This window comes from Bidens hawaiensis, unplaced genomic scaffold (assembly GCF_021521415.1).
Source record: "Bidens hawaiensis isolate Kalapana, Puna unplaced genomic scaffold, B.hawaiensis_p1.1 tig00021522_1, whole genome shotgun sequence".
NCBI classification, from domain to species: Eukaryota; Viridiplantae; Streptophyta; class Magnoliopsida; order Asterales; family Asteraceae; genus Bidens; species Bidens hawaiensis.
In genome coordinates, this window is record NW_027493350.1 from 211,797 (window position 1) to 238,602 (window position 26,806).

General features: G+C 37.3%; 1 long non-coding RNA gene across 1 annotated transcript; it reads right to left on the reverse strand.

Moving 5' to 3' along the window:
* Positions 1–4,643: 4,643 nt before the first annotated feature.
* LOC143563777 (uncharacterized) lies at positions 4,644–5,922 on the reverse strand. The gene is made up of 2 exons (XR_013140723.1): positions 5,616–5,922; positions 4,644–5,509 (listed from the first exon to the last, which is right to left on the reverse strand). It is a non-coding gene; the product is annotated as an uncharacterized LOC143563777 (long non-coding RNA).
* Between the last annotated feature and the right edge of the window lie 20,884 nt (positions 5,923–26,806).

Consider the following 26,806-nt stretch of genomic DNA (forward strand, 5'->3'; position numbering starts at 1 on the left):
TCGTGTTTATCCTAGGTGCTTAATACCAGGAGGTTTTCTTTAATTGTAAACCTGCAAGGTGAGACATTCGAGTTTTTGTACCACTCACATTTACGTGAGAGGACTATTTTTCCGACATTGTCATGATGATTTCAAAACTTATAAAACTCATGGCAAATGGTCTAAATGTTTTCAAATACATTTTCAAAGTATTTTAAATACATTACAGTGATTAAGTCTTTGTAGACTTACGGGATGGTTACTACTGGTATTGTGGGGTTTTGTATACAAGGCTTGCCTACTAGGCTATTACACGTTATTATTGAACATGTGTTAGCCAATATGTAATATGACCACAGTCATAGATACGGTCGAGTGACAAGTACCTTTCGGTAATTTGTAAGCAGGCAGATGTAAAAACATCTTAATGCTGTAACTGTAAACTGTGTCATTTTCAAATGAATGTACTTACAAGTATTTCTTGCTGATCAAATATTTTAAACATGTTTCAGGTGACTTGTTAGAGACAAAGGAATGATGCCTGCGGGCTTCCAGCTTAAATAAGTGGCTTGTCACCAGAATAAAGAAACGTGTTTTATAAATTAGGGTTTAACCCTATAAAACTTATGTTTGTATCAAAAGGGATTAAATACCCGGTTTATCATAATAATAATCATGGTGTTTTTATAACTCTGATCATTTTTCCTAACTATGGTTCTGATGAAACTTTCCGCTGCAAAATAATTTAATAAACACCGATACCACCAATCAATGTTCACGGCTTCCCTCCCGGGGTATAGGGGTTGGGGGCTGTGACAGAATATCAAGAGCAAAGTTGAATCATAAGATTCGACCGGCTCTGATACCAATTGTAGGTCCCAAAACGACCACCGAACGGTTTTGCTCTTTATACAAAGTGTCGAGACGGGTGCGGTAAATCAAACGATCGAACAAAAATATAAAGATAATAAGTATAGTGAACGAATCCGTAATCGGTTAAAAGATTTATATAATAAATGAAGAACCGACCCACCCAAGGTGAGCTCCCCTTGGGTGGTGATTTACTACATACAAACACACACACTAAAATAGTAAACAAGTTTCCTATTTATAGCCTAACACAATACAAATAAACTAGAAGATCTCCTCCCGTTGAAGCTAAATGCGTGTTCTCGAAGCTCTCGTTTCGTGTCCGGTTTCTTCGTCGGCTATAGTTATTCACTTGACCATTAATATATAACGAGTTTCATCATTTGATATAACTAGTATCTTAGTTTGTTTTGTTGCTCTGATACCAATTGTAGGTCCCGTGACCGGATCAAACAACACAACAAACGAAGTACTAGTTGTTCTTGGATCAACCTCACAACTAGTTGGCGGAAACAACTAGTTGGACCGAGATCTCGGATCTTGTATGTGTGTAGGTGTAGGTCGAAGGTTAGTGAGAAAGAAAGGGAGTTGAGAGAGTTTTGAATACTTGGATAATATGTTTTGTGAAAGGGTTTATTCACAAGGTTGTGGAGAGATGGGTTAAGTGACCCTTTATATAGGGTCCCCATTTCTCCAACTTTTACATTTTGTTCAAACAAAATAAACGTACTGAGGTACGTATTACACCGACTTTTAGCGAATATAAAGACATACACAATCCTAAAACTAATATTTAATATTGGACCTACAATCTCCCTCTAGGATTGAGTATGTCCAGGAACCTTCATCAAGTTCCTTGCTTCGTCTTTATTTCTTGAAACCTAGTACTTGTGTTGATCCAAGAGCTTGAACAGGTTTGGATCTTGGACAATTCTTTATTTTTCGATCTTGAAGACTTGAACTTCAATATTATTTTCTAGGAAGGATCGGCAATAGCAAATTTTAGAAACATCAGATGCGGGAGGCTTGACATCTAATTTTACTTTTGTTGACTTTCTTGTGCCGACTTGTTTCTTTGCTTTGTCCTTCGACTTATCTTTAGACACGATCAGTTCATTTTAGGTTCAATCGCCAACTGTCACGTTCTCGTTTTCTTTTATGCGCTTCAACATCTGCTACTTCAGTCTATGCAGCCCAAGACACTTGATCTTGTGTAAGACCCCGACTCCCGGTGGTCCCACAATTGGTACTCATACACGATATTTACAAAAATACTTAAACTTAAACAGCTCGTTCCATTAAAATAATAATTCAGAGTATATGTTCAGCGGAAAACATAATTTATAACACAAATTCCCAAAATCAGATTAAAATGTATTTAATAAAACATTAAAAGTGGATGTTTAATATTATTAAAGCTTCCGACTAAGTATGCCTTCAACCGACCGAGTAGTCTCGAGCACGTCCAAGCGGTAAGCATCCTTCCCTTACCTGAAACTCACACTAACATGTACACAAAGTCAGCTTAAGCTGAGTGAGTTCAAGTTTAAATAACTGACATCTTTAAATATAAATTAAAAAAAAATCTTGTATTCCCATCATTAGAGACCACCGTAAGCTACGGTAGCTTCTGCAGCAAAAACCATGTCAGCAATAATAATAGGTAATCCTTCTTATATATAAACATCCCTATACATGCTTTCCTATTTATAAAAATATACACATATATATATATAACATTCAATAATAACATTCTTATATATAAACATCTCTATACATGTTTTCCTATATAATATATATATATATATATATATATATATATATATATATATATATATATATATATGACATTCACTATTAACATTCTTATATATAAACATCTATACATGCTTTCCTATATATAACAATATATATATATATATATATATATATATAACATTCAATATTAACATTCAGGGCCGAGAAAACGTACAACCCCAACACATAACATTCCATCAACGCGTGCAAACACGAAGTAGGCAAACGTAACATCCGTAATCGATAATGACTACATCATTCGCCAATTATTGGCCATTCAATAATATATATACATACACATCCATACATCATTCAATATTATTAGTTCAAGGCCTATTCTATATAAATAAGCCTATGCAAGATAATTTAAACGGTTCTTCAAGCAAAATCATTTAAGTGTACATGCTAGCCCAAAAACTTAAAAAGAGTTAAAAAGGGCATCATGAACTCACTTGTCTCCTTTGTGGTTTAGAGATTTCTGCCTGATCGATTGTTTTGAGTCAGATTCTATGTCGCGAAGGTGGTGAACGGCTAAACGAATTGCAGCTTGCCGAAGTTCCTTAAAGCGTATCACAGAGACTTTGTTTGATGCAATATATTATAGGAGCATGTTTAGAATATCTTTGATAGTGAATGAGTATGGGTGATTGGAAGTGGCTGAATGATAAATTCGCTTATATAGCCAATCTATAATTCAGTCCAATTATTTGGATGTCTATTAATTGGATTAGGTGATCTACTCTTATGTCGTTTACATACTGGCACTTAAATGATTCAGTAAATCACGCATATGGTGAGATATATATGGATGAATAATTCAACATGCAGGCCCTCCTTTTTTTTTACGTTCTCGGTTGAATTATCAATCATTCAATTTGAAAGATATGTATTTTATATTATTATTTTTTTTGTCTTCTTGTTGTTATCATCATTATTATTATTCTTTTCTTTTTGAAATCGGTGCACACCAGAACGTATTCGTTATTATTATTATTATTATTATTTTATTACTATTATTAAATTAATATAATTAATTTAAATGAGATGGTGTTTTTTCTCTTATAACTTTTAAAATATAGCGTTTCTTAAAACGACAAATACGTTTTTGAGGTGAGCTCGTCATTACCTACGTTTCGACCAAAGTTTCATTAAAACCGGAGCATGGTAAATGGTATATTTTATTATTACTAATTCACTATTAAAATGATGGGTCAAAATTTCGGGATGTTACAAGTCTACCCCCCTTACAATGGGATTCGTCCCTGAATCCAGATGCTACAGAAACAACTGCGGGTAGAGTTTCATCATTTCATCTTCGGACTCCCAAGTAGCCTCGGAACCCATACGATGCTTCCACTGCACCTTAACCTGCCTAACTGCTTTATTCCTCAAACGCCTTTCCTGACGGTCAAGTATAGCGACAGGCTCTTTAAGGTAGTTTAACTTACTATCAAGCTCGATATCATCAAGAGGCACATGGGCCTCCTCATCTGTTAAACATTTCCTCAAATGAGACACGTGGAAAGTAGGATGAATCCCAGCGAGCTCATCGGACAATTTCTGTATTGAGATATATATATATTTTGCCAATATTGTAATTCTCTAGCTTATTCCTTGACATTTACTTTGTGATACTATGATCGGAATTACTTTCATTTCATTTTTTTTTCGACTTTCCGGTAGGTTTCTTCCTACCATTTACTTTGTTCGACTCCCTCAGAGTTCGCACTTATAACCATTTATAGCATTTCCTAGATTTTTCCGTTCATATATCTTTAAATTAATATCTTTCGAACTTTCGGACGTGTTTGTATAAGAAACATAAAACTTCTTATTTGATATGATTTGTTATATATAAACACCTATGTACTTATAATTATTGAAAGAGATTATATAACAACACTAGGCACTTAGCCCAATGGTTGGCTAGTGCGCGAAAGAGGATGATATTTGGCCTAGACCCGGGTTCGATTCCAGGGGATGGCCAATTTCCCCCGTTTTACAAACCGAGTGACTCTTTTAAGGTTAGATCGTTAAGACCAGTTTTGTTCAAGATGTGGGTCAATTCTTCCTCAATCCTGTGGTGAAGATGACTCCCGATTCTAATGGACCGTTCGGTTTTATACCTAATAGCGCCCATCCTTATCAGTTCAGTATACTCATACTGGGATTGAGTTTGACTCGTTCTACACCTTCATTCGTGAGACCAGTTCCCACATCCCATACATCGTTCATATCTTTTTGCTCTCTTTTTCATAGCACTTTTAGAAATTCCACAGAATTGTGGCCTTTGCTCCTCTTGGCGCCACTTTTTCCTCACCTAATTGCTTAAGAGAAAAATTCTCTCCCTAAGTTCTAGAGGCAACCTAGGTTTTGCAAATTGTAAACAACAGAGGAAATTGAAATAAAATGAATGCATTCCAGCTCTTTAGGGTCTGTCGGTAAAAGACCAATATCTGCATATAACATAGTCTTTATCAGAATCAGGGTCAGATTCAGACCCGGAGTCAATTTCGATAGGTGGAGGTGGTGAAGTGATCTGTATGGAAGTAGTATTAGCTATCCGCCTTAACATTTCTTCCTGCCACCTATTCCTTTGTTTTAGCCATTCGATTTGCAAGGCCATCCTCCTGACCTGTTTGACTGTTCTGGCTCTGTCTATCCTCGTTTGGTCTGGAGGCAGGTTTACCGGAGGTACCGTATTTGGTCCGGCTTCTTCGTTGGATGGTTGTGGTTGTTCCTGATGATCTGTCGGTTGTGGAAGATTTTGTTGTTGCCATAACGGTGACAGAGGTTGGTCTGTCGTTGTCATGTCTTGAATTAACATGTTCTCATCGAAAAAGAATGGTGGTATTATTCCTTGCTCAGACCATAAGGGTGAAAGAAACTGGTAGAAGCTAGGTGTTTGTGGTTGATCATGGTGTGTCTGAGGTGTGTTGATTGAAACATGTTCAATCACAGATGGTAACTGTGACCGTAAATCATGTCGGTAAAATGATGATGGAGGAAAATTCATCAATTCCTGTTGCAATTTTTGAGGTGTGGTACTTTCTAAGAAAAGTGGGGCAATCTCAGGTTGTAAGAAATCAGGAATTATCTTGATATCTTCAACACCTACATATCCAGGTTGTCTTGATGGAGATAATACTTGGATAACCTGATCGGTTAAAATATCTAAGGATTTGGCTAGCCTGGTTATGTATGATCCTCCAAAGAGGTTTTTGGGATATCGATTTTGTTTATATTGCTCAAAGTTCATAGCAAGAAAATGAACAATATTACATGGAACTGACTTGAATATATTGTGAAGAAGAAAGAGGTCGGTTGAACTAACCCTTTGTAAGTTAGTCGTACGCTCTCTGATCGTGTTAGCAATAACAAGGTGCATATATTAATACAAAGGATCAATATAAGAAGTAGAGTAATTATTTGAACCCCATTCTTTTGTTGAATACATGTTCCAATAATCATGTATATGAGCGGGAATGTCGGTTAGAGTTTCTGTATATATAGATGAGTTAACCTCATCTGCAGAATAAATACCCAAGCGTAAAGCGAATTCGGTTAGTGACATCTGAACTTCCTGTCCCCCGAGTCTGAAGTGCATAGATGGACTAGTAAGATTTTTGTGAGGTGCAAAATAAAACGTGGACCAGAATTCATATACGAGTTCATTGTATGAAGGTTCTAGGATATCGAAGAATCGACGCCATGGTGTATCCATTGGTAGCAAACTTGCCAATCGATTATGTGGGTCGATCGTTCGTATTTGCTTCCAGTCAATACTATTAATAGTTTTGACATTTATTTCTTTGAGGACTTGATATCTTACGTAGGCATGAAAATCCTTAAACTGAAGGAATGGGTGGTCTTCGGTCTATGCACGTATCCCTGCTGCGTTTGAGGATTCAGCAGCTGATTGAGTAGAGGGCTGACGACGTGCCATCTTATTGAATATAGATTGTTTTGGGTATGAGATATGTTAGGAATTTGGTTGGTTTGAAGTTTTAGCTTAAGTAGTGAGTTTCTTATATAGAGATTTCTAGGTTTGCTCATTATGATTGAGTAAAGCTTCTACGATACTCTTTGAGAACAGTTTTCTTACTGTGGTTGACATAGAAGTGATAGGGTTACTGTTGTAGGTCTGAAATTTCCGCTGTCTAACAATTAATTTGCAATGATAGTCTTACTGTAACACGTGCTAAACCTTTAGTGGCAGAAAACGTCAAAGTAATCAGTCACCTTTTCTGTAAAGTGTTTGAAATCTTTGATAACAGTCAAAATACTTTAGATAAGGCTAGATATCATAGGCAACATCCTGTTGTCCTTCTATCGATTATTTTATCGTATAATTTTTTTTTTCACGGATATTTTGTTGTATTCGATGTATTGGGAAGTATTCCCATGGTTTATTTATACGATTATAATTAAGGTCTAAGCCTGGAAATATGTATGTTTTGTATCGTCGTGTATATATATATCTATTTATATTTTTAACATGATTCTTAAACTCAATTATTCTATAACGACATAAACAACGACACTATGGGAACCATTTAGTACAAGATTAGTAGGATGTTGGTTAACAACAATGGCCAATTGTGGTTAACTAGACAAAATACCTTTCTTGTCCTAACTACTTCCGTTCATGACTTTATTTATGTTAGTATTTAAGCAATTATACACATTGATGTGTTGAATAACACACTTATATTTCCTTACAATTTTATAATGTTTTAATGATTTAATATCAAATTTATGTAAGTTTAGGGGGTTAAGTGCAAAGTTTTACAAAGTTGAAATGTTTTGTGTAGGTTATGGAAAGATGTGGAAAAAAGGCAAGAAAAAGAGAACTTGGAGGGTTTAAGTGTCAAAGTTTCAAAGTTTAATCAAGGCCCGACCCAAGCCCACATCTTAAAAGCCATATATTATATTATATTATATTATGATAATAACAAGTATAACCAGCCATTAAGATCATCATAATCCCAAAATACACAGCCAAGAACCCTAAACCCTAATTCTGCGATCGGAAGTCAGCCGCCGGCCGGAAAAAGAAAGAAAAAAGGGAAGCTGTTGGCGGCTGGTGGTCTTGGACGGCTGGAGAAGGAAGAGGAGTCTTGGGGCAACAGCTAGGGGCTTCAAACACTCACAAATCTCAGCCATAAACCTTGAGTATACATCTTTAAACTTTACTTTATGTTCAAGAACCCTAACTTTGATTGATTTGGTCTTTTGTTTTACATTATTTTACAATTGATTGATAGATTGACTTGTTATTGATTGAGTTTGGATCTTGAATGAGTTTTATCATGTTTATATTGATGTTTATGATGTTTACTTTGATTGTTTGTGGCTGTCCAAAAGTGATGAGTAGCTAAACTTGTTTGTTCTACCTAGGATAGATAATTGTTGAGTAGTTTTAACTTGTTTAATGGATTGTTAATGTTCAAGACTTAAATTATTGATGTAAAGTTTAACTAAACCATGAATTAGATTGTGTGTGATGGCTGTGTTTTATTTGTTATTACTTATAATCCTCTTGCATTAGTTAATTGAATCGGTTTTGATTAATTGATTGCTTGTTAAGCTCTTTACTTGGTGTTTTGGGTTTATTTGCGGGAAGTACAACCGTAGGGATAAGTGGGTAATATATCATCTAAAATCAGTTAAAATACACCTTCTTTGAGACCGAGAGGTGATAAGAAGTAATATTGTCTCGTTGCTTATACTTGTTAGAATTAAGACCGCGCGAGAGCGGGTTTTTTGTCTTGTCAAGTTTGAGTGTTTATGTGCAATTAGTTGGTTTAATTTGGGTTGAGTTAAATTGTTCCTCTATCCTTGGTTGCGTAGTATTCATTTCTATTAGGCTAGTGTGTCGGTGAGACCGAGAGGTGAGTCGTCATTTGAACACGTTAATAATTGTTTTTCCGGTTTGTTCTTTAAAATCAACTAAAATAAGTTAGAGATTGTTAGAGAGACTGAGAGGTAATTTGACTTTCTTAAAACAAGTTTTGGTTGTGTCATCTTTTATAACCGGTGTCTTGAATATTTTCAATCCATTGTCTTGCTATTTTTGTCAACATGATTCATTCCTAGGTAGACGTTTTTACATATTGAATTTAAATCAAAGTTTTCTAAAAGTGTTTTGTCAAACGTTTTCGTTTAGTTAAATTAATTTAAGTAGTTAAATAAAATCTTAAAAATTAAATAAATATTATTTTGGTAAGTCTTGGTTAGAGTTTTCTTAATCATAAACGTTTTCACGTGTCTTTGAGTTCGACATCCGGACTTCCTTGATGCTATACTATTTATGATCGGTACACTTGCCGGTTTTGTGTGGTTTCTATAGGATTTTCGTTTTTATAAATTTAAAGCTTAATTGTGATTCGTTCTTTATTTATATTATACATTTTCACACATCAAGTTTTTGGCGCCGTTGCCGGGGACACGGTTTGAAGCGTTTTAAGAACGACTCGAGTTAGGACTTGCTTTGTTACTACTTGTCTTTCTTGATTGTTTTGTTTGTTAGTTTAAAATAGTTTAGTTAATTAATATTTCTTTTATTTATTTTAATAGTTGTATGCAACGTACTCGATCTCTAGGACCACCAGAAGTTGAAGGATTTCCCGAACCAGAGAGAGAGCTTCTTGAGAGACGTCGTACAAAACCGTCTTCTAGTTCATCTACATCCGTCGGTAATACATTCTCTTCTCCTACTTTATCTGAACCCATCGTTAGGGATAGGATTATGGCCGACGCACCACCGAGGAGGACAGTCGCAGATCGGGCCCGTCCGGTCGATGCTGGCGTGAGATCCAGCATTGCTCCACCAGCTATAGGAGTTCAAACAACCTGGCAGATTCCATCGAACGTTCTGAACACCATTTCCCATTCTGCTCAATTTCACGGGTTGCTCCACGAAAACCCGCATTCACATCTCACTCGCATCGCACGTATTTGCGACACGTTTCATCTTGCCAACGTATCCGAAGACGCCATCAAACTCCGCATCTTTCCGTTCTCACTCGTTGATCAGGCGAGTCTGTGGCTTGAGTCCCTCCCACAGGGATCCATTTCTACTTGGGCCACCATGCAGACCCAATTCCTGGAAAAATATGATCCTCCGGCTAAGGCCGCTCATTTGCGTAACTAGATTCATTCTTTCCAGATGGAGGACACTGAGAGTTTCTACGAGGCGTGGGAGAGATTCAAAAACCTACTTGCTTTATGTCCGAACCACGGCTTGCAGGACTGGGCGGTTGTTGAAAAGTTCTATAACGGAGTGACTTACGCGACTCAGAATATGCTTGACACTGCTGCAGGAGGCAACTTATTGACGACAAAGGATACCGATGAGTGCATTGCCTTATTTAACGGTTTAGCCATGAGTGGATACCAGCGACCACCTTCTAAGAGCACCAAAACCGTTGATTCCCTATCACGTGGCATGCATTCGGTCGACACGAGCACCGCCCTCGCGGCACAGGTCGAGGCGTTAGCGAAGATTGTGAAGGACCTGCAGGTAAAAAGTAAGTTATGCGAGATCTGCAGAGGGGGACACGATACCGTTCAATGCCCCGTAAGTTTCCAGGAGGAGGCAGTCGACTATGTTAACAATCCGAACCGAAACCCTAATTCTTTCAATTCTTATAATTCGGGGTGGAGAGGTAACCAAAACTCAAACTGGAGGAATTGAAATCAGTCCGGCTTCCAGCAACGTCAGAGCCTATTCCAGGATTCCAGTGAGGGACCGAGTAGTGGGGAGAAGAAGCCCACGTTAGAGGAGATGATGGCACAACAGACACAGATGCTGTCGCAACTCATGACTCGAGAGGACTCCCGTCACAAAGAAACTCAAGAAAAATTCCGGGAGCACGAGTCATTCATGAGAAATCAAGGAGCGTCAATTCAAAATCTTGAGCGTCAGATGGGAGAGATAGCAAGTCGTCTAAATGAAAGGTCGCCAGGTACACTTCCAAGTAACACTGAACAAAATCCGAAGGCGTTCGCGAAGGCTGTGACGACAAGGAACGGTGCATGGGCACGCAGCGAGCCCGTGATTCAGGAAGCGACGAGAGGAGTCGTTAACGAACCTACGGTAGATGTAGAGGAGCATGTAGACGAGGAGATTTAGTTGGAGTCTCCACCGGCCAGGGTGCATCAGAGGCACAGCCCAGGAAGTACAGCACAGGCCGAGAACCAGCCACTACCCAGCACACCACCGAGAGTCAACAAACCTAGACTCCCGTATCCCGGGAGAGTCCGTAGGGATAGAGACGAGGAGCAGAACTCCAAATTTCTTGATCTTCTGAAGCAACTTCATCTAAATGTCCCATTCCTTGAGGCACTCACGCAAATGCCCAAATATGCAAAGTTCCTTAAGGATATTCTTTCGAACAAAGAGAAGTTAGCCGAAGTCTCTTCCATTCCTTTGAGTGCTGGTTGCTCTGCAGTCTTGCAGAGAAAGTTACCAGAAAAGATGTCCGATCCTGGGAGTTTCACAATTCCCTGCATCTTGAGTGATAATACGGTCGTCCATGCGCTGGAAGATCTCGGTGCCAGTATGAGTATCCAGCTTGCTGATCGTTCCGTGAAATACCCCCGAGGGTTGGTCGAGAACATGCTTGTTCGTGTCGACAAGTTCATCTTCCCGGTGGACTTTGTCATCCTGGACATGAACGATGACGATAGTGTCCCACTCATCTTAGGCCGACCATTCCTTGCCACTGCACAGGCATTGATCGATGTCTGCGAGGGTAAATTAATCTTAAGAGTTGGGGATGAGAACGTCACCTTTGACGTTCGACAGTCACTGGAACACCCCAAGGCTGCTGATAACTCCTTATACTACATTGATACCATCATGGAGCATGTTGGGGAGTTTCTCAGCGAAATCTGTGGAGGATCTGCCTCCGACACCCAGATTCTCGATAGGGAGATTCCGGAGATTGAAATAGTTGCCGTAACCAATCAGTCCATAAATGACGACACCGAGTCGCATATCCCTGAATCTGGCGTGTCTGCTGAGATCGTACGAGACGATCCGATGGACCGACCTTCGGTCGAGAGTCCTCCTCTTTCCTTAGAGCTTAAGGATTTGCCTTCCCACCTTGAGTATGCCTTTTTAGATGAAGAAAGGAAGCTGTCGGCTATCATTGCATCTACTTTGACGGAGGTCGAGAAGGCGAATGTGGTTGTCTTGGATATCGAGGGTTGTCATGAAGAGCTTGTGGAGGATACCTCTATGGAAGTAGATGATACGAAATTTGACCCGGGAGGTGACATTGAAGGAATAGAAAGATTAATTATCAGAGAGACAACACAGAAGAGGGAACATGTATACTTGGATCAAACGAACTTGAAAGTGAGGATACGACATACGAAACAAAATAAAAAGTTGACACACAGCAAAGATGACATCCTCCTTCATTACACGACTCGTATAAAGTTTGGTCCGGGTAAGTATAAGTCTTGGTGGTCCAACCCGTTTCAGTTTTTCAAAATCTCTTTAAATTTTTCTGGTAAGTTTTTCCCGACTAATAGTAGACAAATAAAACGAAACGGGTCGAGTGGGAAACGGATAAAGGAGAAGCCACCTGATTGAAATTGAGATTTGGGGTCAGGCTGAGGACCCGTTAAACTAAGCGCTCTCTGGAGGCAGCCCGAGATTTAGAGTTTTGTTTTTTTTTTATTTTTGTTATTTAAAAATAGAAAATACAAAAAAAAATTAAAAAATAAATATTTAATAAAAATAAAAAAAAATTAAAAAATTCAAAAACACAAAAATATGTTTATCTCTTATGTTTTTGTTTTCTGTTTCGTACGCCGCTACATGCGAGCGAGTTTGAGTTGTTACAGGTATAATTATGCGCATGGTAGCTCCGATGGCGTTTTGGAACTGGTTCACCCGTGGTTGCGGCCGCGAATGAAATGCTATACGGTCGTTCGAGTCATACACAGCCGATGAAGAATCTGCATCTAAACCAGGGGAGTAACCCGTTCTATATTTTAATTTCTGTTCTTTCAAGTTTTAATTTTATGCTTTACGTTTTATTTTTATTTTATTTCTTTTCCTTGTTCTCATCGAGGACGATTTCGTTCTAAGTGTGGGGATGAGAATTTATTTTACTTAGTTGTAGAAAATAATAATAATGATAATAATAAAAAAATTAAAAAATTTAAAAAAATAAAAAGTTTTCACTTGTTTTTCGTTTTCGTACGTTGTTTAAGTAAAAAATATATATATATATATATAAAAAAATAAAAAAAAATGTCCCTTGTTTTTAGTTTCTTTTGCATTAAAGTGGGAGATGATGATATTTATCGGAAATCGGTTTTTCAAACTACTAATAATATGAGATAAATAAAAGAAAACGCACTTAACTTGGGATGTGTCGGTAGGCTCAGCCTTGAAAATGAAAGGGCAAATTTGATAAAACGGTTAAACGGAAATATTTTGTGGGTAAAGCGTTTTGTCCGTGGAAAATAAGCAATGAAAGGTCGGGCCATACTCAAGCCTCAAATTTTGGTATGAAAATTTGGAAATATCATGAGTTTTAAAAATCTGAATACGTTATCATATGATGCTTGGGTAGGTTTAACGTTAGAGTATGCCGTGTAGCCTGTGATATAAATCTTAAAATGATAGTTTAGTGTTTTACACCTCATCGGCGTATGGTTTTATAACCTTAAATCCTGTATTGATGGGATGCTTCGGGTCCGGAGACCATGGGTCTGTATGCAATTTATTTAGCTGGGTATTCACAATTCCTAAGTGGGGTTGTGGATATTTAAAATAAAGCCAAAGAGCAAACCCTTATAAGTCTATAAATATGATCACAACAGTACGAAAGTACAAATACATTACAGACTTGATCATCCACGCTGTTAGTCATGTGGGGTCCCCTTACTCGCGTCTCATTACCATTAAGAAACGGACCACAAGGGACACGCTACATGTAAGCCCTACAGATAAAATTTTGCATACTCACCTATGGTTATGGATTTGGGGTATTGCTTGATAACGGGGGTATGTCATGTTGTGGGGAGCACTGGCTATAAATAATTGAACCTTAATCATATCTAATGGCTGCTTGGTAGACTTTGATGCTTAAGCTTAGGTGGATAAACAATACCCTTGATCGTCTTAACTATTCATAAATATTGAGCAACAAAGTTTTAATTCTGCTAATTTTGAGGTTTAAGTCAAGTTGGGGTGGTCTGGTCCGGTAAAAGCAGAAAATAAGCGGGTCTTAATTGTGTAAACCACTAAGTAATATTATTGTCGGATCTTATTTGTCCCGGTAAAGATTAAGGCATGGGTTTAGGTGGACAACAATATCGATGATCGCGGTTTTTGCGTTTTTCTGAGCTTTAAAATATAACCTGTATGTTTGATTTGACTTTGATTTTCCGATTCTGATCCAACTGCAGTAAAATCTTTTTCAGGGACGAAAAAGTCTTAAGTAATGGCCAATTGTGGTTAACTAGACAAAATACCTTTCTTGTCCTAACTACTTCCGTTCATGACTTTATTTATGTTAGTATTTAAGCAATTATACACATATTTGCACATACACCTATTTTATTATTCGTATCCCTAGAATTTTAGCTAGCATATATTCTTTTCCATACTTTACTTATAGTAACCTACATAACTTTACTTACGTTAGTTGAGAAATATATATATATATATTTCAAAGTAAGGATACCTCCTTTTAATATAAATGATCAAATGAATAATTTCATAATAACAATACTTATTCACTTGGATCGAAGCCTAGGTATTAATAAATGACTAAATAATTTAAAGTTACCTCTTGGCGTGCAGCTACTCGCGGTGGGCATACTGGTCTCTTTTCTTACAGTTCGAGTCCAAGCATTTGGGGATGCTTGGATCCTTCGAACCATGGCTCTGATACCAACTTGTAAGACCCCGACTACCGGTGGTCCCACAATTGGTACTCATGCACGATATTTACAAAAATACTTAAACTTAAACAGCTCGTTCCATTAAAATAATAATTCAGATTATATGTTCAACGGAAAACATAATTTATAACACAAATTCCCAAAATCAGATTACAATGTATTTAATAAAACATTAAAAGAGGATGTTTAATATTATTTGTTGGATCCCGAATCGATTCGTATCAATAACAATTATCACAATCTGATCTCAGATATGTGTTTATACTATTAATATGATTAAGGATCTAGCTTATAATTAACTTTGATTTAGTGTTACGTTTGTGTATATATTATCATATATTATCTGTAATTGTTATATAATATTAGGTGAAGCTTTGAGAGAGATCTGGACTGAAAAATACTTTTAATTAGCTCAAAAACTTACATTAAAGTGAACAGTAGTTCACTATATATAGAGGGTAATCTGGTTCGCTAACATCCCCTAGCGAACCAGCTTCCCCTTCGTTACATAAATAATCATAGCGAAGCACCCCCTGATTCGTTAACTTTCCATAACGAATCAGGAGGGAATACATTAATTGGCTAGTTCGCTAACATCCCTTAGCGAACTAGCCTTTAACTTAGTGAACTGATTAATAAATAAACTATTTATTACATTAAACATAAACAAAATCGTTAACGTTAAATACAAAGACTCTAGACGCAAAACCGTGTACTAACAGACACCCCCTCGTCTTGAGCTCTTTGTCTTTAACTTATTTGAAGCGCTTTGACTGCCAGTCTCTGCAACTATGAATTCCATGTTCATGACACACACGAACCACACGTTGGAATTGCATAGCCAGGTCGTAATCTTCTTGGCGTTCAAACAAAATCTGCTTCCTGTGTAGTATGTCGTTGTCGGTCTCTGATAAATTAACCAACCACATCGGGTCGATTATCTTGATAAGCTTAGTCTTCAGACCTCTCCCTAGAACAATGACGGCCTCACTGGTACGATTGTCGTAGTACCAGCGGTTGAAGGAGAGATGCATATCTTGAGGCATCGTCTTCACAGGAACTTGCTTCATGGTCTTGGGTGGCTTCACCTTCAAAACAAGCTTCCTCCAGCCAGTCCTTGGATCAATCTCTTCAATACGCTTTCATCTCGGGACCTAAGGCTTGAAGAACTTGAAGCCGTGATTGACCTCAAATAAAAGATGCTGATGAAACATATCAGCATGCTGGTGACCCCCAAGATTAATAAAAGGACGTCTCGCGAGGGTACGAACATCCCACCGCGATAGTGTCAAAACGTCCCTTATAAACTCATAATACTGGACACTCTTCTCCCATTTGATTATACATACATTAAGGTCCGAATCATAAGCCCATGAAACAATGTCACCGTGTACCTTTGAAACGGTCTTGAAGGTAGTCACCTGATTAGCCTTAACCCAAGCAGCAGCAGTATCTTTTCTTTCTTGATCTACATAACGATAAGCACTGATAATTTTACCCACTTTATGACTTTTGAACCATCTTTCTACGTCCTCATCAGTCACTTCTTTGAGTGAGGGTACTGTTCGCTGCACAACCTTTTCCAGTTCGTCCTCAGTCTCTTTAAACACCTCTTCTTGAAATACCGGAGCACCTTGATCAACGTTCGTGTGTTGAAACAAGTCTGGGTACTCATCAGCAGTCACATCCTCCATCTCAATGTCCTCATTCTCATAAATAAAATCCGTATTCATAAACAACGGATCCACATCCAACTCTTCTTCATTCAAAACCTCAACATCGGGCTCAGCCTCTAACACATTCAATTGATCGTCATTCAACCCAAGCAGTATTGAAATCTGCTCCCGTGTCAAGGATCTTTCTACAAACTCACCAACCTGTATCTCGTCCCTATTCACCACACTCTTCACCACCCCAGATCCATCTACAAATATCACCGTATTAGCTGCAATCATTTCAATTGGCTTGGCAGTTGTAGGATCTTGATAAAAGACAATCTGTTGACTTGAGTCTTCACCCCCACTTGTACCAGCACCAGCAGATGAACCGTGAGATTGTTTAGGCTCACCTCCTACACCGGATTCATCAGGATCTTCATCGTCGTTCTTGAGTTTCTTTAGGGCATCTTCTTTACAAGTTAATTGTAAAATTAACTCTTCTTGTTCTTTTAACTTCACCCCCTGAGACTCAACAATCGCACGCAACGATTTCGTCTCCTTCTGACAAAATGAAACGTAACTCATCAATCGCTTCTGATGTTCCATGAGTCGTTCTTGGTTCTGTCGATCTGCTGCCATTTGATTTTCATAAAGATGCAGCAGATTTAACAGCATTTCAGTCTGACGACCAGGTGGCAAGTTGTATAAGGATGGGTGTACCGGTTGAACAGGTCCTTGAGGCCGAGTGATTCTCATGAATGAGACATCACTAGGCGGAGGTGGAGGAGGAGGAGAAGTAGTTGTTGGCGGAGAAGGAGGTCTCGTTGATGTAGTAGGAGATACTGTAGACAATGCAGCAGGAGGTCTCGGTATCTCGGTTAACGCCATTTGAGGAATAAGACCGAGCCTCTCGTGTGACACCAACGTCGTCGTCAAAGTAAGCATCGGAGTGCTAGTAGTTAGCGGCACCGCCGAGCTTTGAGGCGTTGTATGACGTGGTGGTGGGGTTCCAATGACTACCCCAGCCCCAGCAGACACACGGGGCTTCTTTGATGATTCACCAGTAGCTACAGCTTTACCCTTTCTTTTTCTTTCCAGCTGAGCTTTCATGGTGGCAGCTAGAGCAGCATCGACTGCATCTTTTTGTTCTTTAAGAGCTCGTTCACCAGCTCCACCATCACCATCATTCCCATCATTATCACCATCATCATCTCCACCATCACCGTTCCCACCTTCTCCCCCTTCACGCTCGGAATCCGAATCGTCGTGGATCCAGCGCTCATTAGGAGGACATACATAGTTCGGATTGATTATATGACCAATCATCCGTTTGTCCTGTGGCTTTTCCTTTCTATAAGTTAACATACGATGCACTGTCTCAGCTGTCATATGTTCCATATCAAGAACATCGTTCACCAACGTCCGATCAATCACCAAATTTGGAATCAAATCTTGAATAATTAGCTGTAAAAAGCGAGGATACATCAAGAATTTCTTTGACTGAAGAGTTTGCTGAATCTGTTCCTTCAAATGATCAAATACTAACTCTGAATAATTATACGGCTTGTTCAGAATCAAGGCAACAAAGGCCGACTGCAAACTCAGTTTACACTCATCAAAACCACCCCGACGACCACTCATATAATGAAGTAAAACGTGTAGCAGATACTTGTATGGTGCACACACCCCATTCTTATTCAACATGGACTTAAGAATATTTCCATTATAGTGCAAACGGGTGAATAGTCCTCTAACTAATGACCTGTCAAATTCACTTGGGTAATCGTCATTATCATCGAATTGAAGTACTCGGCGAAGCACTGCAACATCAATTGTAATTGGAGTTTGATTGATTGTAGCCCTGATGATCTGATTTTCTTCAACATATGCAGCCGTGTTCCAAAATTGTCTGATAATACTTAGATACACCTTTGGTCTAGCAGTGATAGCATAGTGTATCTTTGATCGTCGTAAGAAAGTCAACAAATCTCCAAATGTTTCCAAATCAGATACATCTTGATCAACATAAACACAAATGTTGTGCTTTTTATCAAACGGCAATAAGATCACTTCAGCTTGTTGATCTTGTTGTGGTGGTTGTCCTTGTGGAGGTTGTTCTGGTGGTGGTTGATTTTGTTGTTCTTGATCAGCCATGTTTTACTGCATAAAGAAAATCGAATATGAGAAGAGATATCAAAATATATCAACATATCTATAGATGGTGTATATACGTAATCAAAGGATATGTATAATTAATATATTTACGCGTATTAGACGATTTAAATCCTTTAATTAAATTAAATGAATATTGAAATTAAGTTAATTAATAAATGTCATTCGTTGGGAATCACACTGATTCGTTACAATAAGATAACGAATCAGGCGATTCGCTATCAAGTAAATACTTTAACGAACTGAACATAGCGAATTACTATTTAATTTTGACGAACTAAACTCTAGTTCGTTATATTTTAAGCGAATCCATATCTGATTCGTGTAACATCTTATTCGCTAATCAAGTTCGTGTAAAATCTTAACGAATTGGACACGAAACAGTCCCAATTCGCTAAGACTAACGAATGGTCATAATTAAGACTTGTTCTTTGACCCATATGGTCAAAGTCAAAATTACGATGAACACAAATAGTCAACAATATGAGTCCGGGGACGATTAGACCATAACTATCGTCGAATCATCGCAATAATGAGCTCGTTGTACTCGAAATTACGTTCGTAATCGAAGATGAATGAGATTAAGACTCAAAATCTCTAAGTACATAGGTTAGACGAACCCACTATAAACACCGATAACACGAAACTATAATTAACCCGACAAACACCAATCAAATCATGATTGAAGCCCACCAAGGGTATCGGAATATGATTCCAATCACAATGACATCAAAATCATATAGTTCTTCAACATAAATTATACTGAAATGGATTTCAAAACTTTGGAAACCCTTAAACCCCTAAACATCAATTATTAGGTTCTCAAATCTATGCCATTTTTGACGAAAATGATATCGCCATGAACGTCTATACCTTATAAACTCGAAAATGTATTTGAAATAAAAAAAATAAGGTAGTCGAGATTTCAGAGAAAAATTTGGCAGAGTAACTTTATGGTGAAGGAAGACGAAGAACAGTGTAGAAACTGTTGAGTTTCTAGTCCTTTTATATAATTGCACGCCACCAGATGTGCAACTTTCACGAATCAAACGTTTCGTTTAAATTAAAGTTAGCGAATGAGTTGATTCGCCTGAATTAAATTAACGAATCGCTATGTGATTCGTTACCATAGTTTAGCGAATCGCTATGTGATTCGTTACTTTAAGTTAGCGAAACAAGATATGACTCGTTAGATTAAAGTTAGCGAATCAATTGATTCGTGTCTTGATTCGTTAAATATGCATAACGAATGAGATGATTCGTTACAGAGTGCGGAAGCGAATTAGGTTATCGAACTAGAATCCAGTTCGCTAAAGAATCTCCTAGTTCGTTATCCATAATTAACGAATTAGATTTTAAAGAAAAATCTTTTATTTAATTTTAAATTAAATAATTAAATAATTAAATGAATTAAATAATTAAATAATTGAATTATCTAGAATCTTTTTATCCCGATAACAAAATACTTTAACATGTGTTTTAATTTTACGAAACATAACTTAACTTATTTAAATAATTTGTACAAAAAAGACGAAAATATTTTTGGTATTTTGTAAAAATTAAAAGAATTAAAGAATGTATTTACAAAAGAATATCCGATCATTTAAAAATAGACAATCTTTTTGTGTTTTTCAATGATTTTATCAAAAGCAGTACATATTTTTGTATTTTTGTTGAGTTTGAGCAGAGAATCATATTGACTAAATTGCCCTTCCATCACAGTTTTATATTTCAGCGATATTATGACTGGCGATAAGTCGGTCATTGGTATTGTTATCCACATAAATCTAATAACACACATTCAAGTATTTTTGTGATATGATTAATTTGTTCAATTAAAGCACAGAATATCAGAAACTATCAGTCTCTAATCTCGGTTCAAGCTTAATTTGATTTTTGCCAAATCACCCCAACTTGACTTAAACCATTATATTGTTGATCAAAATTTTTGATACCAATTTTGAAATTTTGAGCAATGCATCAAGTTTCCTTTACTGTGAGTGAGTATGCACGAGTCCATCTGTCGGCTTACATACATTGTATCCCCTGGGGTCCGTTTCTTATTGGTATTAAGATGCACGCAAGGGAGGAACAATTGTATGACTAACAACGGATTTTGATCAAGTCAGTAATTTAAATTGTACGAAGTACAGCAGTGATCAAGTTTAATGACTTTGGGTTTGCTCTAGAAAGCGAGTGAAATATTCATGCTTATGAATACCCAGCCGGTTAAGCCGCATAAAGACTCACAGTGTCCAGAATCTTAACGCTTGTTATTTGCTTTATTTTATTTTTGGGTGATCAACAAATATAAGGCTTGAGTATGACTGGTTATTACATTTCTGCCATCCTCACCGAGACTTTTGCTAGAGACTAACACCCCTTTCAATTTGACGTTTCTTTATGTTTATATCACATACTTTACTCTACTGGGTTGTTTTAAGACCTACCAATGCACCAATGCAATTAAGCACACAGTCTTTTAAGCTTACTTTTTGCTGGATTTGGGGTCAAGATAATCAATGTACTATCATGTTCTCTTTTTGCTTCAAAAACTCAAAATTTTGAGGAGCATAGAATAAAGAAAAGATAAATTTAATCGCCCCAGTTAACTTAAGATCATAAATTAATGGCTATCCTATTCATCTACAAGTAGAGAACAGGACCAAGACATGCAAGCATGCTTTACAAACTTAAATAACTGACTAAATTCTCAGCTAAAATAAAATAGAATGCTTAATGAATGCCCCAAATACTTTCCATTTGTCAGATAAATGGCTAACCCGAAGATTTCAAGAAATTATCAGGACCAAACATATACAATATATGTCCTTCGAAATAGAAGCAAATGACATAATTTTCAGCGATCATAAGCGAAAATCTTTTTGGTTTTTCTCTATACAAACTTTAAAAACACAATATTTTTGTCTTTTTCAATTTTCTTATAAACAAAATAAACTTCACAATCTTTTTGGATTTTCGGATTTTTCTGTACAACCATAAATCACATTCTTTTTGGTTTTTCAAAATTTTAAAATGTTTTTGGTTTTTTCTAAATATTTAAAAGAAAAACATTAAAGAACAGAAATCATAATATTTTTGAATTTTGAAATTTTTAATGTTTTTTTTTGGTTTTTATCTATACAAACGAAAAACACACTCTTTTTGTATTTTCTAGATTTTCACCCCCTAAAACCAAAATAAATTTTAAAAGAAAAAATATGACAGAAAATAAAGATAGTCATCCTTGTTTAAGGATATCAGCGAGGGTCTTCAATCCGTTTAAATCAAGCAAAAATTTAAAACGCGTTTTGTCAAAAGCTTTAGTAAACAGATCGGCTTTCTGAAAGTCAAGTATATACTTTCTCAAGGTCAATCAACTTCTTCTCAAAGCAATCCTGTATAAAGTGATATCGAATTTCGATATGTTTTGTTTTCGAATGTTGTACGGGATTCTTTGTGATAGAAATTGCAGCCGAATTATCAATCAAAATAGGAGTAGTAAGAAACTTCAAACCGTAGTCGCGAAGATGTTGTTGTATCCATAAAACCTGGGAACAGCAACTCGAGGCTGCAACAAGCTCAGCTTCGGCGGTTGAAGTGGAGACCGTTGTCTGCTTCTTACACTGCCAGGAAACAAGCCGGTTTCCTAAAAATTGACATCCCGCTGTAGTAGACTTGAAATTGATCTTGCATCCTCCAAAATCTGAGTCTGAGTAGGCAGTAAGATCGAAAGTATCATCCCTGGGGTACCACAACCCGATGTCTGGATTTCCCCTCAAATACTGAAGAATTCTCTTGACTGCGGCTAGGGTGAGTCACTCGTGGACTTGCTTGATACCTAGCACAAAGACAAACAGCAAACATAATATCAGGGCGAGAAGCCGTTAAATACATTAAAGAACCGATCATGGAACGATAGAGGGTAGGATCAACGGAATCCTCCAATTCATCCGGTGATAAATTGTGCCCTACTGGAAGAGGAGTAGAAGGGATTTTTCCGGCAGAAATCTTGAATCGGCTCAAGACGTCGTTCACATACTTAGTCTGGTGAATAAAAATTCCGTGAGCAGACTGGTGAACCTGCAACCCTAAAAAGAAATTCATCTCTCCCATCTAGCTCATCTCGAACTTTGTTTGCATGGACTTCTCGAACTCCTTACACAATGTGTCGTTTGTAGACCCAAAAATAATATCGTCGACATAAATCTGGACTAGGAGAAGATCGTCACCAACAGTTTTATGAAATAAAGTGCAGTCGACAGTCCCTCGTTTGAAGCCATTATTAGTCAGATGGTCGGCGAGCGTGCCATACCAAGCTCTCGGGGCTTGATGTAGACCATACAGGGCCTTGTTTAATCGGTAAACACGGTCCGGATAATCAGGATCTTCAAAACCAGGAGGCTGTAAAATAAACACTTCCTCGTGTAATTCACCATTGAGAAAAGCACTTTTAACATCCATTTGATAAACCTTGATATTCTTATAAGCTGCATATGCCAGGAAGATTCAAATCGACTCTAATCTTACAACTGGAGCATATACCTCTGTGTAATCAATACCCTCTTACTGATAAAAACCTTGCACCACTAAATGTGCCTTGTTTCTCACAATTACCCCTCGATCGTCTTTCTTACACTTAAATACCCACTTAGTCGGAATGGCTTTCTTGACTCTAGCAGGTTTGTCTATTAAGTCCCAAACACCCAAACGTGCAAATTGCTGTAATTCTTCTTGCATAGCTTCTACCCAAGAAGGATCTTCAAGTGCCTTACGAGCTGTCGTTGGCTCAACTTGAGATAGAAAGCAAGAGAATTTAGCAAGATTTACAATTCCTGAAGAATGTAAGTTAGTGTAAGCACACAATATGTTATTATCACTTGACGAAGCAACTTGATGACGTGTACGAACGCCCACATCAAGTTCTCCAATGATGTTTTCCTGTGGATGATATCCATGAATCCGAAGAGTGGGATTCTCAGGAACAACAACATTATCAAATAAGTTAGTGTAATGTTCACCTAACTCGGGAGATGAAACATTATCACTGTCAAGATCAATAACTTGATCTTCAGCTTGATCATCATCAGAAGAAGTAGAAACATTATCAATAGCAACTGGAGAAACAACTTGAGGTTCTTCAGTTGGAGCATCTGGTTGAGCTTCAACATCATTAGAACTTGAAAATCTTGGAATGGTCAAATGATCTTCAAAGTATGCTCGAACCAGATCTTCGTCAATGTGTTCAGTCGAAGGAGTAAATGAATTAAATAAACTATCGTAGTCAAACATCCAGTCTGGACCTTTCCCTTGAGGAGGAGTTGTGTACTTTTGACAGTCCACATGGTACCATTCATCAACACAACCATATGTGAAATTAAAAACCCTTTTCTTTGGAGATGCATATCCCAAAAAATATCCTTCGATAGCTTTTTCTTCAAATTTACCCGAATCCTTCTTCAACATTGTACACGGACACCCAAATGGTTCCAGGTACTTTAAATTAGGTTTTCTATTATTTAAGAGCTCGTAGCTTGTCTTTTTGAGTCGTTTCACAGTTAGAACTCGATTAAACGTATAACAAGCTGTATTCACTACCTCATTCCAGAATTGGACAGGAAGCTTAGAATCAGCGAGCATTGTGCGTGCAGCTTCAATCAGAGTTCTATTTTTCCATTCAGCAACACCATTTTGTTGAGGTACATAAGGTGCACTATATTCTCGGTGAATTCCCTTTTGAATACAAAAGAAATCCAATATAGTGTTTTTGAATTCAGTACCATTATCACTTCGGATTCTCCTCACCTTTTGTTTATACAGTGATTCGATCTTAGTAATAAGTTTTTGTACCAAAACCGGTGTTTGATCCTTCGAACTCATAAATAACACCCAAGAGTATCTTGAATAATCATCAGTCACTACAAGACAATTCCAATCCCTAGAAATACTCGCACAATTCACTAGACCAAACAAATCCATATGAAGTCGTTCAAGAGGAGTATCAATGGAATTCAATAACTTAGAGGGATGTGTCTTCTTCTTCTGCTTGCCCTTTTTGCATGCAACGCAGTGATCGGATAACTTAAAATTCTTTAACGAGACACCCTCAACTAAGTAATTTTCCATTAAATAATTCATCTTTCTAACGTGTATGTGACCCATTCTTCGATGCCAAAGTATGGAGTCTTTCTCGGTTGCTTTCGAGACAAAACATGTTTCTATCGATGTGGATACCTTAGAACTCATATTTAAGACATAAATATCATTTGATCGTGGTGATCGCATGACAACCATGTCCTCGGGAATAACATAACCCGGTTTCAAGATAAGACATTCTTTGTCAGTAAATATCGTAGTGTACTTTTTATCACAAATATGTGACACACTCAATAAGTTATGATCAACTTTGTCGCAATAATTCACTTTCTCAAACGTAATGTGACCATTTGAAACTTCACCCTCTTGTGTGATCATGCCCCCAGAATTCCCAGCAAACGCTACATAACCCCCTTCAATATTTCTTACGTTGGTTAATAGGCCGAGATTCCCAGTGATATGACGAGAACATCCGCTATCCATGATCCAATTTTCACCAGAGATTGTCTTGGATGAACCCTACACACAAATGAAAGTGATTAGTTCAAAAAGGCAGCCCAGGCCTCGGTCTTGGGCACCTTTTGGTTTTCTCTTTGATCATTAACTTGAACAGATTTCAACTGTTGTTCAGCCACTTGTGAATAAGTTACCGGCTTCCTAGACTTTCGTCTTAAGTAAGCTGTCTGAATAATGTTTGAATTCTTGTTCTGACATATGGGTTTAGTTGGAACGAATTTTAGTTTCACTCGACCATGTGTCTCATTGACATGAAGAACCTTCCGAGGATTCACATTAGAGAACAAAATATGAGTATCATCAGCATACGACACAGGTCGTTTCAGGATCTCCTTGACCAATGGAATTGGCTTAGATTTGTCCTTGATAAAAGGATGAAGATTCTGATAGTTCTGCTGACTACAATTCCTCACAACATGACCCTGTTGACCGCATAAGAAACAACTTCGCATGTCTACACGATGTTGTTGCGAGATATTTGGAATGAATGACCCAGAAGTTTGATGATGACTCACATTTTTAGTCATGCTCTTAGCAAACTCATCAGATAATTTAGATTTCTTCTTTAAGTAAAAATCTAAATTAGAAAATTTTGAAAAACTTTTTAGTTTATCTGTCCCAGTTGACTTCACAAAGTTGATTTTCTTTGCTTGTTTTAAAAGTTGTTTTGCCTTAGTCAATGGGTCAGATTGAACTGATGTTTTTGTTTGAGCATACACACGTTCAAGTTCTTGAATTTTTGAAGTTTCATTCACAAAAGCACTCTCAATAAGTTCAGGTTTGATGATACTTATTGGAATATCTTTTTCTGTGAACATCATGTCCATTCCTTTTAACTTAAAAACTCTAGCAGATGAAGACTTAGAACTCGGAGGATTAATGAAACGTATTAAGTCCTCGTCATAGATCTTTGGTTTAACTGACTTCTTTGCCCTCACTGGTTTGGTTTTCCCAGTTTCTTCCTTGTTCACTTGAGATTTGAGTGAACCATACACAGCTTCCTCAAACTCTTGAGGTTCGCAAAGAATATGATTAGAACTAGGAATGTTCTTATTCTTGTGTATTATCTCAGGTTCAAACACATCTTCAATAATCACTTTGTCAACGTTTTCAACAAAGACCTTTTTACTTTCCACATGAGGTTTTTGAGGAGCAACTTGGGGTTTGACAATTTCAGGTTTAACCAATTTAGGTTTTTCAGAAATCACAGAATCTTTTTGAATCAAATCCTCTTCTTTTCTTGCAAAAGGATTAATTTTATAATTATTATGGAAAGGTGGTGGAATTTCAACAAAACCAATACCTTTCTTGGAATCCTTTTGTTTTCCAGATACCTCAATAATTTCATTCAACAGAAAAGATGAATTTCTAAATTTCCCCAATTTGTTCTTCAACTCAAGAACCTCGTTCTCAAGCTCAGTTATCTTAGAACGATGTTTCAATATTTCTTGAAACTTTTGGTCATTAATGGTCATTTTCACAGATAATTCGGCTTTTAGATCATGGTTACTTGTCGACAATGCTTCAATCTTTTCTAGAGATCTCATTTGAGATTCAAGAGATTGTCGATAAGTATCCTTAAGAGAAGCAATTTCTCTTATTAGACTATCATTTTGATTTTTCAATGCTTCTAACTTAGATTTGTTAGATTCACAGTCAACACATGATGCTTTAACAGATGAAGTAGCAGAAATAGAATTACTAACCTCGTTAATCTTGGCCATGCAAGCAAACATTGATTCGGAAGGCTTGTCGCAAGAGTCGTCAGAATCAGATCCAGAATC